The following is an 18,826-nucleotide window of genomic DNA, read 5'->3' on the forward strand; positions in this document are numbered from 1 at the left end:
GGGATGCATCACCATACAGCAGCTGTATCAGTGCATAAGATACCTTCCTGGCAGCAGGGAGAGACGCCCGTCCTCCACTACGCTGGGAGCATATAATTTCAGGAAGCAGTAGCACCCAGCAGGATTGCTGCTCTGGCTGACGACGACCCCTCTGTTGGGCGCCCTGCTGTCCCCGCCCTAGATACGCCTCCTCAGGAGGAGCTAGCTAGCCACAGCATCCGAGCATGTCGGATTCTGTTCACCAGCGGAGGCAGACAGCAAGGCGGGTGGGACTCGACATGTACTGCCTGACAGTGCTGGCGCCGGCTAACCCATCGGCTAGGTTCATGTTACAGGAGTTGCTTAGCTATTTACTCTGCATGCTACGTATTGCAAATTGCAGCAGATCCTGAGGGCCTATTTTTCATTGGGGGCCTGGAGCTGCAGCTCCATCCGCCCCATTGTTAATCCGGCCCTGCCCTTGGGGACTTTAACAAGGGAAATTTAACAAACAATCTCCTCAAAATATAAACAGGTAATTAAATGTCTGACCAGGGAGGAGAAGAGCACTGTTACAGAACTATCAGAAGAGCTTATCATGCCATCCTGATTGGGTCTTGGACCACACTCGTATTCATGTGATCTAGAGATGTGCAGGTATGCCAATTTTACCCGGATCTCAAAACCACATCTTATAGGCTCTCGGATGTCACAATTTTTGGATAGCCAACAAGAAAAATATAAATCCGAACTCGCGTTAATTTTGGCTTTAGGAACCAAGTAAATCTGAACCCGCACATCTCTAATATGATCCCAGCATATAGACAGAAACTAAAACTTTCTAAACCTGTCATGAGGAGATTCAAAAACTGGAGCAACAGAGAAGCAGTGGAGAAATTGTGTGACTGCCTTGAAAACACAGACTAGGAAATGTTTAGGACTGTCTCCAATAGCCTGGACAAATATACAGAGGCAATGACCTCATACATCAGTTTTTGTGAGGGTGCATGTATTCAAACATGCACCAGGGTGAGTTACAACAATAACAATTCCTGTTTCACAGCATGACGCAAACCGCTTCATTTGGAGGGGTGGTCTTCAGGTTGCAGACTGTCGGGATCCCGGCGCACAGTATACCGGCGCCGGAATCCCGACAGACGGCATACCGACAGATTTTCTCCCTCATGGGGGTCCACGACCCCCCTGGAGGAAGAATAAATAGCGAGGCGTGCATAGCGTGCCACCGTGCCCGCAGCGTGGCGAGCGCAGCGAGCACGCAAGGGGCTCATTTGCGAACGCCACACTGTCGGTATGCCGGTGGTTGGGCTCCCGGCGCCGGTATGCTGGTCGCCGGGAGCCTGGCCGCCAGCATACCATACTACACCCATTTCGAGAAGTAGATAGCATTCAAGAGTGGAGACAGAGACAGGTTTTTATTGGCGAAGTACACATTTAGCAAGGCGATCAAGGAGGTCAAACGACCATACTCTGAGAAGCTGGATAAACAATTCTCAGTCAATGACTCCTCGTCAGTCTGTAAGAGACTTAGGGAGATTACAAACTACAAAACCAAATCCCCCTACTTTATGAATGATCTCAGAGTGACAAATGATGTGAATGAGTTCTATTGCAGATTCCACAGACAATGGAACAGTCCACATACTCAGCCTAGCTCCACACCCTTTCTTTCCAGTCTGAACAGAGACAATACCCCTTTCCAAATAATAAACTCAGATGTCCATCTTCTCTTCTCTATTACACCTCTCTCCATTCAGGAAAGAGACGTTAAACTTTTTAAGAGACAAAACCCACATAAGGCAGCTGAATCGGATGCCATCTCCCACTCTACGCTGAAGCACTGTGTGGACCAGTTGTCCCCAGTGTTCACAGACCTCTTCAACACTTCACTGGGTGATTGCAGGGTACCTACCTGATTAAAAAAATCTGTCATTATCCTAATTCCTAAAAATACAAGGATAACAGGCCTAATAACTACAGACCATTCGCTCTGGCCTCTGTGGTAATGAGACTTTTGAGTGCTTAGTTCTGAACCATCTCTAGGAAACTCCCTTCTCAACCCACTGCAGTTCGCTTACAGAGCCAACAGGTCAGTAAACGACGCAGGTAATATAGGAATCCATTTTATCCTCCAGCATCTAAACTCTCCCAATACCTATGCCAGGATCTTGTTTGTGGACTTCAGCTCTGCATTCGACACCATTGCCTCAGTACTACTCCAAAACAGACTATACCAGCTGAGCATACCTGAGCCCACCTGCAGGTGTATCACTGATTTCCTGACAGACAGGAAGAAGTACAATAGACTAGGTGAGTTAGTCTTGGAGCCCCAAACCATCAGCACTGGAGCCCCACAAGGCTGTGTGTTCTCTCCCCTGCTCTTCTCTCTCTACACTAACAGCTGCATCTCTAGCCACCTATCAGTTAAACTCTTGAAATTTGACTGACAGATTAATCTCCAATGGGGATGAGTCTGCCTACAAAAGGGAAGTTGATTACTAGGCTTTTCAGTGCAGCTAGAACCACCTGGAGCTGAATGTACAAAAACCTGTGGAGAGGATATTAGATTTCACAATGAGCCCAGTGCTGACTGCCCTCTTCATCATGTGTGACTTCCCAGTTAACGCTGTAGAGCCATTTAGATTCCTGGGGACTATGATCTCCCAGGACCTTAGGTGGGAGGAGAACATCACCTCCATCATTAAGAAGGTGCAGCAGAGGATGCTCTTCCTGAGGCAACTGAAGAAATTAAATCTGCTGCAGAAAATAATTATCCAGTTCTACACAGCCATCTTTCAGTCCATCCCCAGCTCATCAATCACTGTCTGGTATGCTGCTTCCAATACCAAGGACAAATTTAGACTGCAGCGGATCATACGGTCAGCTGAGAAGGTTATCGACTGTGACCTGTCATCTCTTCTGGACCTGTACCACTCCAGAGCCAGGAAGAGGGCAGGGTAGATTATTGTTGACCCTTCCCACCCCAGTCACAACTTCTTTCTGAGGTTGCCATCTGGAAAAGGTTTGGGCCTATCAAGATCAAAACCTCACTCCACATGAACAGTTTCTTCCCAAGTGCAGTGGGGCTCATCTGCAAGCCCCCTGCCTCTCACTGACTATGGGATTTACCCTAACACCTCACCTCCACCCTTGCTTATGCAAGTGCAATTATTGTATTGTATTTATTGACATTTTTGTTTTTTTTAAAGCTTTTTAGCTATAGCGTGTTTATGCTTCAACCTCACAAAGATTTTCCTGTATGTGCAAATTTACAGTACTTGAGAGAATTCTGGTTCTGATTTAAGTGACAGAGCTAGAATACAACTTCCAGCAGCTCCTGTGAAGCGGCATGCATCTAAGCTGTAATAGCAGCTATGTTGTACTACAGTAGAAGCCTGGTTGTCATGGTGTTAGAGTTTGTTGAAAAATTCATTAATTAAAAAAAAAAAAAGTTGCTTCAAGGCCCCTCCAGGATTAATGGCCCTGAAGTTTTTCGCTCATCAGGCGATCAGATCCGAACTGCGCATGTGTATGCATTGCGCCGGCGCATCGCACGGCTGTAATGGGCATCGGTGCCCTGTGACGGGATGGTGCCAAAAATACATTCGCACGGGTGATCGCAATGCCGTTTGTGGGTGGCAACTGACCATTTTCTGGGAGTGTCAGAGAAAACGCAGGCGGGATCCAGCGTTTTCAAGGAGGGGGTCTGACGTCAGCTCCGGCCCCGATAAGCCTAATGTGATCGCAGTGGCTGAGTAAGTGCTGGGCTGCGCAGAGACTGCACAAAATCAGGTTGTACATCTCTGCTACACAAGCGAACACACACCTGCACAGCAAAAACCCATTCCCCTGTAGGCGGCGACTAACTGACTGCAGGGATGCAAAAATCATTGCCCAGTGATCAGATCTAAATTACCTCCTTGGTTCGGAGAACCGCTCTGTCTGGATGGAATACTAGAAATGGAGGGCGACATGAAAATGCCCCTAAATCTGATACTCTACTTACTGAAGCAATTGCCAGTAGAAAGAGAACTTTAGCCGTCAACCATTTGAGGTCCACCCTTTTCAAGGGTTCACATGGGGCATCTTGAAAAGCCCTAAGGACCAGTCCCAGGTCCCAAGAGGCTGTTGGAGGTACAAACGGATGCTGAATGTGAAGCATTCCCTGGAAAAAAGTGTGAACATCCTGAAGTTTGGGGATTTTCCTTTTAAACCATATGGTCAATGCTGACACTTGTTCCTTCAGGGAAATTAGGTGGAGGCCTCGGCCCATTCCAGCTTGAAGGAATGTGAAGATTCTTGAAACTCTGAAGGACCTTGGGCCATAGTTTCTGGCAGAGCACCATTGAAAATAAGCATCCCATATCCAGTAATAGATGTAAGCTGAGGATGGTTTCTTAGCTTTAAGCGTCTGTTGAATTACTGCCTGTGAAAAGCCCTTTGCTTTTAGGATGGATGTTTCAAGTGCCACACCATCAAAGACAGCCGATCCAGGTGTGTGTAGAGACAGGGACCTTGAATCAGAAGATCTGGTCATTAAGTCAGTAGGAACGGAGTGTCCACAGATAGCCTCTGCAGATCCATGTACCAATTTCTTCTGGGACACGCTGGAACTATTAATATCATGGTGCCCCCTTCCTGCTTGAATTTTTAAATCACCCTGGGCAACAGGGAGATTGGAGGGAAGCCAGATGAAACTTACATGTCACTGACAGGGCATCCACGAAGATTGGTTCGGGATCCCTCCTTCTTGACCCATATACTTGTACCTTGTTGTTCTGGCATGAAGCCATAAGGTCCACTTCCGGCAGTCGCTACAGTCGCTATTTGTTTCCCAGAATCTGAAAGACTTCTGGGTGCAGGGCCCATTTGCATGCCCGAATGTTGTACCAACTGAGGAAGTTCGCTACCCAATTTAGGCCTACGGGCATGAATACAGCGGACATGGCTGGGTGATGAAGTTCTGCCCCTTTAATGTGTGGCTTACTTTACCTCATTGCCATCCGACTGCGAGTGCCTCACTGGTGTTTGAGGTATGCAACTGCAGTGGCATTGTCCGACTGGATCTGAACCGGTTTTCTGTGAAGCACTTCCTTTGCCTGGGTGAGTGCCATGTGGATGGCCCGAAGTTCCAGGACATTGATTGGCAGACAACTTTCTACTTTGGTCCAACACCCCTGGAGAGATTACTGCCCTGTTATGGCTCCCCAGCCTCTGAGACTGGCATCTGTTGTCAGTAACACCCAGTCTGAGATCCAAAAGGGTTGACCTTTGTTCAAGTGGGACGTCTGTAACCACCAGGCTAATGACTGACAAACTTCCTGAGGAAGTGTCATTGTCTGACTTTTTATCGTCTGATTCTGTCAATTCCATCTGCAGAGAATCAGATGTTGGAGGGATCTTGAATGGAACTGGGCATATTCTATCATGTTGAATGTTGAGACCATTGATCCCAGTATCTGCATCACTGCATGGATGGATACTCTCAAACTATGTAGCAATCTGGAAATTCTCATCTGTATTGTGAATATTTTGTCCAGAGGTAGAACAATTTTTCTGAAGACTGGAATGCAATACAGCTTTTAAGTATATATATAAAAAGGTAGGTATTCCAGTACCTTTTTGGATTCCATATCAGCCTTCCATGAACGTAGCGAGCTGCTACTGATGCTTTGGAAGCTAATATACCCACATCTATGGCTGCTTCTTCCATATAGGTAGCTGCTTGCTTTATATTAGCTATATGGGATAATTGTTCTCTTGTTCCATGAACTGAGAAATAATTCTCCAAAGCTTCCGCCCAGCCTGTTACGGCTTTAGCCGCCAATGCTGTGGTCCTAGGTGGTCTTGTACTTCCCCTGTTATGAAAATACAGTCTTAAGATAACTATCAATGTTTCTGTCCATTGCATCATTTAATGATGTTGAAGGCAGAGCTAATGTAGATTTGCAGCTTTTACTGTTTTTGGAAGTTTAAAGATTGGAGTCTTAGACCTTAGTACAGGCTCTTCTGTATCTCCCATTGACAATATGAATTTTACTGCACAAATTAACGCAGGTATATCCACTGAGGTGTGGTGCTCCTCTTCTCTTCAGGTAGACTCAGAGAGAGAGAGAGAGAGAGGATTCATCTACATCATCTGAAGTATCCTTGGATTCTGAAAACTGCTTATATTGTCAGGATAGCGCCCCATGTCTATCCATTTTCAAATCCCTGGGCCTGTCTGTCTGTAACAATCCATGGGGGTTGTTGCAAAAATGCAGAAGGGTTTTGTGGGTACCCCATACCTGAAGATATAGCCAGAACAGCTAAGCAATCTGCTATATTCGATAGAACCCATGCAAAAGATGCCCAAGGGGGTTCTTGTGCTTATACAGATTCCTGGCCTAAGGCCGGTTGGTCAACAAGTTTAAGGTTTGCACACAACCCTTCCTTCACAAAGTCCTGACGGCCTAACCCCACTTTACAGGACAAACATGATATTAGTGTAGGTGCAGGTGCTGTATCATTACCCTTGCGCGTGAGGACATAGAAACATTAAACAACAGTGTAATAATACGCAGCAATGTGACAGCCTTCACTTACGTATAATTAAAGTAAAGTACAATCAGAACCTAACCTGTTTGCACCAGCATTGAGGGTATGAAACATGAAAAAGATAGAGAGACTGTTTGAAAAAGAGTTTAAAGTCAGACTACAGCACTAGCAAACAGTCACATACAATGCATGAGTATACATTTGCAAAATGGGCACATTTTCAACTAAACAATACCTTAAGGTAGGTAGGAAAACAATACTGTATTACCCTGCTCTATTTGCACAGCGGATAATACAGCAATAAATGTACACTGTCACTCATTTGCATTAGGCACTTATTCAACTACGCAATACCACAGAGGTAGGTAGGAAATGAGTGCTGTATCTCCTGCCTCCAGAGAGCGGGATACAGGGAGACTAGAACCTGGATTCCTTATTCGATAATGTCGCCAGAAAAAGGCTACCATTAACAGACGCACCAGTGAACACAGCCGCACAGAGACGCTCACGTTCCAGTGTACTAAGTCTCATTGTGTCTCAGACGGAAGCGGGTAAATGCAGTTCATGGCTGGAAACATGGAGGAGACTGGCTATGAACTGGGGGGAGGGCCTTATTCTACACTGCTGACTTCCACCCCAGGGTTCTGTGGCCTCATTAATCTCAGGAGCCTATTACCCCTGAGATCTAGTGCTGGAGCACCTGAGGTGGACAACTGCATCAGTGACTGTCTGATAGTCTCCAACCCGAGACAGCAAGACTGCGTAAAATGCATCTTAAACTGCAAACGGTTTAAGATGCCTTACCTTCTCCGCGTGCTCAGGGCGCAGCCTTGGATCATCAGTGTGGACCTGCTAGTATGTCCAGCTAGCGCTCGTCATAACACCAGCGTCTACATGAGGGTAACTGTTGTTGCGACAGTTATACATTTAAGATGCATAGTAAAGCCACTCTAAAAAATACTATATAAAATAATACAAGTTTTAAAAAGCTTGTGGCTGCAAAACCAGCCACACCATATTTACAGTTGTCCGGCTCCTGTCACAAACAAAAAAAATGGAATTGCCTGGGCAGGGAGGTGGGGTTATAGGGAAGCTGGCCAAATGCATGCTGGGAGCCCAAATGTTTAACCCGATCTTCTGACACCACCTACAACCCAATGTAAATCCTGTGGATCTACTGTGGACCCTGAAGGAGAAAAATAATTTAGAATCTATCCATATATGCACCCCCTTTGATGACATCTATCAAAATCTAATGCTAGCTAAAAAAAAAATCCCTTTGTTGGCTTAACCAGTGTTGTTTAATAAAAAAAAATAAAAAATCAATAAGACAGATACGATGCCCGCTAATAGAACGAAGGCCCTTAAGGATGCATCTACTATTTCAGTAATATGGAACTAGATCAGGGCCTTCCAATTTAATTTGGTTGAAATTAGTATCTTTAAATCGTATTACGACCAACTATATAAAATTCAGAACCGACTTTGATGGTGACACTTCCCTAGCTAGCAAATACCTTTCCTCAAGTAACCATCCCCATGTTGCTCCCCTCACTTCTCTTGCCCTGGCTTCTCCCTTTTCTAATTGTTATTAACATGGTTGAGGGGGATGCAGTTAAGATCCCGAAGGATGGGATCCCGCCAATCAATATACCGACACCGGAATCCTGAAGGACGCCGCAAGTCCGGTTTCAAAAAACAGACGCCTCTCGAATACCGACGTCAGAATACAGACACCGGAATTCCGATCTCCTTTCCTGCGAGATGCGCTGGCATCCTGGCGCAGGGGGGAGGGTGGGAAGGGGGTTTAGGTATAGACAGAAGAAGGGAGGGGAGGGTTAGGGTGCTGGGATGGGATTAAGCAGCGGCGGAAAGAAAGGTTAGTGTTAGGCACCACCTGGGAGGGTTAGGCATCCACAAGTGAGGGTTAGGGTACTTTTCAGGGGGCTGTCCATCACGTCCATTAAGAAATCATACTGATCCCGGTTGAGGATGCAGGTCAAAGCCTACTAAGGGGTAAATTTACTAAGCTCCGTGCTTGCCCGAATTTGCAAACATGGAAGTGTATGGCCATTTTTTAAACCATGGAAACTTACACAAATCAAAACATGGGAGTGTTGGCTGAAAAAAAAAGTTAAAAACACCTGTGGACGAGGAAACATGATCAACTACACCATCACCCAAACGCAGAAGTATTTTCCATACTAAACACTGAAACAGGAAAATTGACCTAGAATCGTGTTTGTATACACACCTGAGTTGTGCAAATTCTGACCAAAATACATTTTCTCCGGCAGGGTCCACAGGATAACAATGGGATATGATGGCGTGATAGCGGATTGGCACCAAACGATCACAAGCTTTCAGTCCTCCCATTATGCAACGGGCCCATCCAAATATCCCCGCCCACTGGCTCAGGCATATCAGTTTTTAGTTTGGTGCGGTAGGAGCCGGACCATGGTCACAGGGCAGCTGTGTTTGGCAGCCCTAAGCTTTCTTATTTTATTTTTATACTCTTACTACGTTTGAGTGATTTTTCCTAACAGCGTCTTATACGCATATTAGAAAGAGTCGCTCCAACAACTCTCCGCCGGGTCGCAACGCTTACCCACGGTACAAGTGCTGTCTTGACGGGCGTCTGTGTCCGATATACTAGCAGGTCCAGCAGACGTTACCAGGCTGTGGCCTGAGCACGGGGAGAAGGTAAGGCATCGGTTCCACTTAGAAGGGATATAACAGACACAGCCGCACTGTATTGGGAGGAGACTACCAAACAGTAGCTGCCGCGCCGCCACCATGGGTGCTCCAGTGCTAGGCATTAGGGATCATAAGGCACCAGGATTAGCATGAGGCTGCGATCCCTAGGGTTGATGTCAGTGGTGGGGAGTCAGAAGCTCTCCTGGTCGCCCCTCCCCCCAGTTCATGACCAGTTTCCGTCGGTCACCCGCCATGAACGGATTGCCTCACTTCCGTCTCAGACGCTACCACGAGTGGTCTCAGGTTGCAGCATAGCCGCTGCGCCTGTGTACACTAAAAGCTACCGCGAGGAGACCCGGTCGCAGTACAGGCGTCTGTATGACCGGGGCGTCTGAATGCACAGTGCTTCTGTGTTCACTAAAAGTTCCCAGAACGGCAGTGTACACTAGTAGTGTCTGGATCCACTCAGCGTTCGCTAATGTATTGATCGATCTTGGAAGTGGGGTGAGTCTCCCTGTATCCCACTCTACTGAGTACGGGTTATATAGCACTAAATTTCTATCTACTTTTTGCAGTATGAATAGTTAACTTTAGTGCCCATTGCATACGAGTCGGTGTACATTACTGTATAGAACAGAATTCAGTAATATGTACTCCTACATACTTTGAAATGTGTTTGTAGTTGATAATATGCTCATATTACTAATATATAACATGTGACTGACTGACTGACTGCTAGTGTGATTGCTATATATGTTTGTCAGTGGTTTCTTCTGAGCCTTAATGCTGGTGCATGGGATGGTGTCAGATTGATATCACTTTAAATATAGTAAAGTTATTACAGTCACAAATTGTATAGTACACTGTGAAAAGCTGATTATCATGTCTAAGAGCGACAAAGGTGACAAGGTTACATTAACAGTAACACCAACATTCATAACATGTTTGTCCTGCAAAGTGAGATTATCCTCTCAGGATCTGGCACATGATGTACAAACTGTTTTGCGTTTCAGCAGATTGCAAGGCAGATCCCTGTTCAACGGAGGGTAAATCCACCTTGGGCTATGTTTGCACAGACCTTGTCCAGTGTAGCTGAACGGGTAATCCCTACAGCTTCAATACCAGGAGTAGGGTACACTATTAACCTACACATGCTGCTCCCTTCTTACGGTTTAGCTCCAACAGCTTCTCCAAGGACACAAGCTGATAAACCGAGTGTAAATATTTCATCAAATTAACAGGCTACACAGGATGAGACATCATATGATGATAGCTTTATATACTCTGCTTCAGCATATGAAGAACAGGTATAAGGTATCAGCTTAGAGGATATAGCCGAATTAATTGGAGCAATGAAGGCTATTCTATCCCTAGAGGATTCAGCAGAGCCATTGTTAAAAACTAATGCACCTGTGTTTAAACGTCACAAAACAGTTAAGGTCGAGTTTCCAGGGTCAGATCAACTGACGGAAATCATGGAGGAAGCTTGGGCTACACCCAATAAAAAATATAGAATTCCAAAAAAATGGGATTCCTATTACCCTTTTCCAACTGGGGACTGTTTAAAAAGAGAAGTGTCTCCTAAGGAAGATACGCATGTCATTCGATTAGTGCGAAAATCTATATTGCCTTTACCGTCAACATCATTAAATGATGTCACAGACAGAAGAGTGGATGGGTTTTTGAAAACTATATTTTCTTTTTCAGGGGCAGACATAAGGCCAGCTATGGCTTCAGCTTGGATAGCAAAGGCGGTAGCTGAATGGGCTGACATACTGGAAGACGGGCTTTCGGCACCAACTAGGGAGCAGGAATCTCATATAGCTCACATGAAGCAGGCTGCGGTATTCTTAGAAGAAGCGGCAATAGATATGGGTACTGTTGCTTCCAAAGTGTCAGTCTTAACAGTAGCTGCTCGCAGAGCAATTTGGCTACGTACATGGAAAGCTGATTCAGAATCTAAGAAGGTTCTGGAATCTTTGCCTTTTGTTGGGAATATTCTGTTTGGTAAGGAATTGACAGATATTCTGAAGTCAGAAGCAGTATCCAAGAAGGTCAGGTTTCCTGCCAATTATAACCCCAGGCCTAGGGGTTCGGTTTTTCGGTCATTTCGGTCGCAAGGTAAAAAGTGAATCTAAGTAGCCCCAATACAATAAGTTTGGTAAGGCAAAGAAGCAATGGGACACCAGAGGGCCAGCTTCCAAACCAGAAGATAAGCCATCAGTGTGATGGTGCGGGCCTCCAGGGTAGGGGGCCGACTTCTTCAGTTTGCACACATATGGCAGCAGTCGATAACAGATGCTTGGGTGCAAGAAGCAGTATCTCTGGGTTATGTTTCCCTTTTCAAGGAGCAGCCTCCTCAAAGGTTCTTCTGCACCAGTCCGTCTCGTATAGAGGCGAAGGCCAGAGCCCTGCAAGAAGCAGTTCAGAAATTGCTTCAGTCAGGAGTAATTATTCCAGTACCCCCTGTACAACAGGGACAGGGATTTTACTCCAACCTCTTTTTGGTTCAGAAGCCAAATGGGTCGTTTCATCCCATTCTCAATCTCAAAATACATTTGGGTTCCACATGGAGACATTACGCTCCATAGTTTTGGCCATGGAACCAGGGGATTGCATGGTATCTCTAGATATACAGGATGCTTACCTGCATGTTCCTATAGCATTGTCTCATCAGTGTTACCTCAGGTTTGCCATCCACCAGCAACATTTTCAGTTCCAGGCCTTACCCTTTGGGTTAGCCACAGCCCCCAGAGTATTTACCAAAATTATGGTGGTTATGGCAGCTTATCTCTGCAAGCAGGGGATAAGAATTTTTCCATACCTCGACGATGTTTTAATCCTGGCACAATCCCAGGAATTGCTCTTGGTCCATCTTCAACAGACAATAACTTGTCTACAGAAGCACGGATGGCTCATAAATTGGGCAAAGTCATCTCTGATTCCGTCACAACGGATGAATCACTTGGGGGCTGTATTGCATTCAAGTCTGCAGAGAATATTTTTACCTCGGAACAAGATATCCAAGGTGCAGTTAAGGACTCAGGAGTTGTTAACAGTCAAACAATATCAATTCATGCAGCAATGCGAATGATGGGTTTGATGGTGTCAACATTCGACATGGTGGAGTATGCACAATTCCACTCAAGACCTCTGCAGCGTCTGATTCTGGCCAGATGGAATGGGGTACATCAGACAATAAAGAAACAGACAATAGTACTTTCAGAAAAGGTAAAAAGGTAATTAGCCTGGTGGCTACAGACATCCCATCTAGACAAGGGGAGACCCTTTTGGATATCAGATTGGGAGGTCCTGACAACAGATGCCAGTCTTCAGGGCTGGGGAGCAGTGTCCGGAAAATTATGGTTCCAGGGACAATGAACCAAAGAAGAAAATTGCCTGCCAATAAACCTGTTGGAACTTCGGGCCATATTCATGGCACTGATTCAGGCCAAGTACACTCTGCAAGGAAAACCAGTCCAGATCTGCTCAGACAATGCAACGGCAGTAGCGTACCTCAACCATCAGGGAGGAACTCACAGCCAAAAAGCAATGAAGGAGGTAAGTCACATACTAAAGTGGGCAGAACTCCATCTTCCAGCACTGTCCGCAGTGTTCGTTCCAGGAGTCCTAAACTGGAAAGCGGATTTTCTTCAGTCGACACACCATTCAAGCAAGTGAATGGGCTCTACACCCGGAAGTATTTCAGACTCTGGTAGATAAGTGGGGTTTGCCAGAGATAAATCTCATGGCGTCCCGTCTGAACAAAAAAGTACCAGCATACGGGTCAAGAAGAAAGGATCCCGGAGCGATCCTTGTGGACGCACTGTCAGTGAAATGGGACTTTCATCTGGCATATCTGTTTCCTCCGATCATCCTGCTACCCAGGGTGGTAAGGAAAATAAAACAAGCAAAGGGTGCCGTGATTCTAATAGCTCCGGCTTGGCCCAGAAGGCATTGGTACATAGATCTGCAGAGGATGTTGATGGATGCTCCAATTCTGCTCCCTCAACGTCCAGATCTACTAATGCAGGGTCCTTGTTATTACAGGCATCTGGATCGACTGTCTTTGACGGCGTGGTTATTGAAACCTCTATCCTGAAGTCAAGAGGATTCTCACAACAGGTAATTCAAACTATGCTTAGAGCAAGGAAACCTTCCTCAGCTCGTAATTATCACCGAATATGGCAAGCCTATATTCATTGGTGCAGTGAAAGAAGTATGGACCCAAAATCTTTCAGAGTATCCAGGGTCTTAGATTTCCTTCAGGCAGGAATGGATAAAGGTTTGAAGGTGGCTTCCTTGAGAGTGCTAGTAACAGCATTGACTGTATGGTTTCAAAAGAAAATTGCCAATTTACAGGATGTGCACACTTTTTTTCCAGGGAATGCTGCGCATTCAACCGCCTTTTGTTCCTCCTGCAGTACCTTGGGACTTAAGTCTAGTCCTCAAAGCCCTTCAAGTTACTCTGTTTGAACCACTTAATAAAGTGGATCTTAAATGGTTGACAGCTAAAGTTCTCTTTCTACTGACTATGGCATCAGCTAGAAGAGTGTCAGATTTACGAGCGCTGTCATGTAAATCTCCTTTTCTGATTTTTTTATCTAGATAAAGCAGTTCTCAGAAATAGGTCTGGTTATCTTCCTAAGGTGGTATCTAAATTTCACCTTAACGAAGATATTGTAGTCCCGGCTTTTCAGGTATCGGGACTTTCTGCGGGAGAAGCATCGCTGGACGTAGTCCGGGCATTAAAGATCTACGTGGATCGTACCAGTGCCATCAGAAAGACAGATTCTCTCTTCATTCTCTACAGATTTCACAAGAGGGGATGGCCTGCTACTAGACGCTAGCAAGATGGTTTCGAATGACGATCTCAGAAGCATATTCTCAAGCTGATCTCCCTGTTCCGGTAAATGTCTCTGCTCACTCTATACACAAGGTAGGTCCTTTATGGGCAGCACAACATGGTGCTTCAGCAGAACAGATATGTAAGGCAGCCACATGGTCTTCCATTAACACATTCATTAGACAGTATGCCTTGGATACTTTTGCCTCTCATAACGCTGAATTCGGGCGTAAAGTTCTCCTGTCCAATCAGGAGCGTCCCCACCACTAAAAATTGCTTTGGGAAATCCCATTGTTATCCTGTGGATAACCTGTGGACCCTGCCGGAAAAATATACGTTATGGTAAGAACTTACTGTTGATAACTGTATTTCTCCTATGTCCACAGGGATCCCACCCTGATGCACCAGATTTGAGGATCTTTATACTCACTAACCTCTTCCCTCTTGCATGAAAGGGTGTGCATGTGTGTTCTTCTTGCCTGAATGGGGTTCTACATAATGCTCCTGCCTAAATGCTTTGGAAGCCCACTATTTTGCCTGCCGTACCAAACAAAAAACTGATTTGCCTGAGCCAGTGGGAGGGGATATATGGACGGGCCCATTGCATCCTGGGAGGACTGAAAGCTTGTGATCATTTGGTGTCAATCCGCTATCGCTCCATCATATCCCATTGTTATCCTGTGGAACCTGTGGACATAGGAGAAATACCGTTAGCAACAGTAAGATCTTACCATAACGTATATTTCAAATACATGTCCCCCTCAGCAGCATGTGTATAGATGCATGCACAGATCACTAACTTAAATGATGGGAACTGCTCCATTGTAGTTAATGATGGGAACCACAAGGTTACTAGAGGTAACTCATTGTATCCGTTCCCATCATTGACTTCAGTTGAAGTCAGTGGGGGAACCTTTGATTGACCATCTGGGCGCTCACAGCCAATCAGCAGGCACTCCTATGGAGGCACCTACTGATTGGCTGGCAGCTCTTAGAATAACAGAAACCACATGAATCCCAGCATTTGTGTAGAGGAAGTGTATGTGTTAACACATACACTTACTCATGTCCGGCATGGATCAGATCTTGCAGTTTGTTTTTAACCCCTTTGAATGCCTACCTGGAATGAAGAGGACCTGATCTACACCAGGAATAGGTATATATTATAATTTTTTATTTATTTTTTTACAGCAAACAGGGATGCCTACATGGATAAGAGGACGTGAATGGAGTGTAGGCAAGTACGCAAGTGTGTTTATTAAAGTTTTAATCTTACAGTGGGCGTGCACTGTTTTTTAAAAATATTTATTTCACAGTGGGACTATACGTACCAGCGAGCCCTAAATGCCTACATTCTGGTACTTGTGGTTCTCCAAGTACCAGCATCTATTCCAGGGGGAAGCTTGTTGGGACCGTAGTCCTTCCTGTAAATGATATTATTTTCAAACGTAAACTCACCAAATGGACCATCAGCTTGGCACTGGCTGAGCTGACAAAGTAAGTCTAACAAGTTAAGGGGGGTTAATGCTATGGCCACAGGGACCAATATAAGAGTGTCCCCTGGCTGTGGCATTACCTCAGTGCTATGGAGCCCTGTGCCAGTTTCAAACATACAGGGTCCATTATGTCTTTTTCAATCATATTTTTTTAGAAACCAGGACCTGTTTTAGAGCCCATTGCTGATTCTTAAAATACAGGGGAACCCTACACAATTATTCCCCTGTATTTTTGGAAGCAGGACCTGCTCAAAGAGCCTGGGGCTGGTTATGCTTTTTTTAATGGGGGTGGGGCTACATCGTATTTTACATCTGGTGTTTTATTTTGAAAAAATCATCCGCATTCGATCGATCGCACCAGTGTTTTACTCTCTATTATTACATTTACCCCAAGGTCTACTGTACTGAGTTTTACAAATATCTATGTAAGGGGGGTACTACCATTGACATATGCAAAGTCAAACCAGGGGAGAAGAATGTAGTTTCATCATGCACCTTGAAACTACATCCTTTTCCCCTGGTTTGGCATCTCATTACTGAGAAAAAAGTTGGTGATGCCCTTAAGACATAATAGCCCTCAAAAATGACAGGACCTGATGTATTCCCTATCTCCCCCTGCAAAACCTTTAAATTGTCCCTATTTCCAGATCTGAATGCACTGTTCAGCCAGGTACTAGAACGTAATTTTTTTCTTCCAGACACTACTACGGCCAAAATTACAGTTATCCCACATCTGGGAATGGATCCCCTCTCAGTAACCAGTTACCACTTTAATAAATGCTGACAATCTTGGCCGAAATTCTTGCGCATATATTAACCCCTTACTTCCTAACTTAATATACCCAGATCAAGTGGGCTTTGTACATTCCAGGTAGGCACTAGACATTACTAGGCGCACAGCAAAGGTCCTATCACTATATTAACAAGCATAAGCTCTTTGTCCTGGACACAGAGAAGGCCTTTGATAGAGTTTCATGGCCAAACACTGCTTAAATTGGATTTCAAGGGCAAACTTCAGCAGGCCATCAGAGCCCTTTATTATTATACTTCTACTGTGCTCCTCGCTGGTGGCCTACTTTTGGGTTATTTTTGCATTACAAATGGAACCAGACAGGTCTGCCCCACCCCTTCCCGCCTCCTCATTTTTGCCCTCATTATTGAACCACTCTCCTGCCAAATCAGGGCTAATCAGAACATCTCTAGCATTACTATTAGGAACTCCGTAGAAACTTTCTCTATTTGCCAATGGTGTCCTCCTTAGCCTAGCGACTATCCTCCCTAATCTCTTTTGTGAACTGTCACTCTACAGATGGGTGTGGTATGATTTGTCAAGTCATCATCAGCATATGAACAGGATCGAACAGTTAGCAGTTATCATATCAACATTCATAATGTTAACCAACATTAAGAACTGTCGATAAACCATCAATGGTAATCTAATGGGTCCAAACCTCTCCCCAGGAGCAGCAGTGGCTCCTGCATCTTCTTCCGGATCCCAGTGTCCATGAGAGTCCTGTTCGGTGCAGACCTGTGCTACTGCAGCATTCTGGTATTTCTCCCCCATTAGCACCCTGAAACGGTTGACATTTTACATTGACATTTCAGCCACATGCTTATGTCAACATTCTGATCTTATGAACCTCAACATTGTTACTGTCAACCTTTTGACCAGATATGCTATGGCCAGCTACCAGGATGTAAGTTCAGCTACGATAAATCTGAGATTGTACCTGTCCATGGGGGTAATTCCAAGTTGATCGCAGCAGGAAATTTTTTAGCAGTTGGGCAAAACCATGTGCAGTGCAGGGGGGGGGGGGGGGCAGATATAACATTTGCAGAGAGAATTAGATTTGGGTGGGTTATTTTGTTTCTGTGCAGGGTAAATACTGGTTGCTTTATTTTTACACTGCAATTTAGATTGCAGATTGAACTCACCACACCCAAATCTATCTCTCTCTGCACATGTTATATCTGCCTCCCCTGCAGTGCACATGGTTTTGCCCAACTGCTAACAAAGTTCCTGCTGCGATCAACTCAGAATTACCCCCCATAACCCAAAGCCTTTGATGAAATTAGTAGTTGACTTTTCGTGGAGAAAGGGGGTAATTCAGACCTGATTGCTACCTGTAGGCTGCGTTTTCTCACAGCCTGTGATTAGGTCTGAACTGCGCATGCACGTAGGACGACTGCAGCGGGCATCAGTGCATAGCGACGGGATGGTGTAAAACAAGCGATCGCATGGGCGTTCACAAGGAGATTGGCAACTGATCGTTTTCAGGAAGTGACTGGAAAGACGCAGGTTTGTCCAAGAGTTTTCAGGGAGGGTGTTTGAGGTCAAATCCAGTCCTGGACAGGCTGAAGTGATCGCAGCGGCTAAGTAAGTCCTGGGCTGCAGAGACATCACAAAATCAGTTTGTGCAGCTCTTCTACACATGCGTTCACACACTTGCACAGCTCAAATACCCTCCCCCTGTAGGCGGCGACTATCTAATCGCAGGACAGCAAAAATCGCTGCCCAGCGATCAGGTCTGAATTAGGCGCTAAGTACCTTGGGGTTCATATAACTAAAACCTATGACCAAATGTATAAGGCTAATTCCCACCACTTGCTTAAATAAATTAGACAGGACCTCTTATGTTGAAGGAAGTATTTGGCAACTTGGGTGGGTAGTATAAACACGATAAAGAAAATGTCCTTCCTAAGCTGCTGTATTGTTTTCAAGCGCTCACTGTTGCAGTGCCAACTAGTGCCAACTTGGGTATTTATCTGTTTAATCTTATTATAAATTTATTTGGAATAAAAAACCCTCAAATACATTGGGATAATTTGCATAAACGGTCGTCTGAAGGGGGACTGGGATTACCTACGATATCAAAACATTATAATTCGTTCCACTTAAGTTAAATGGTAGCCTGGTAGATCTTGTGCAGTACTAAATTATGGAACGTGACCTTGTAGGGGGGGTCCCAGTTACCCTGGTTTTTAATTAAAAAAAAAAATGGCCTGTTGGTTTGCGTAGCTCTCATGTTTTGAGATCTGCCCATGTGCAGATCTCCATCTGCAACAATGGTTGCATTGTCCCTAAACCGCATGAATGACATGCAGTGGACATTTCATGGCGGTGAAGAGGCATGTCGAAGGCAGTGACTGCGCCCTAGGACAGCGATCCAATGGCCCCAGGCTGTGTGCAAAAACACAAGCCATTCTGAGTGAGGTGAGGATTGCTCAGATGACCAATGTTCACGCAGAATGA

Source organism: Pseudophryne corroboree, chromosome 7, assembly GCF_028390025.1.
Source record: "Pseudophryne corroboree isolate aPseCor3 chromosome 7, aPseCor3.hap2, whole genome shotgun sequence".
Lineage (NCBI taxonomy): Eukaryota > Metazoa > Chordata > Amphibia > Anura > Myobatrachidae > Pseudophryne > Pseudophryne corroboree.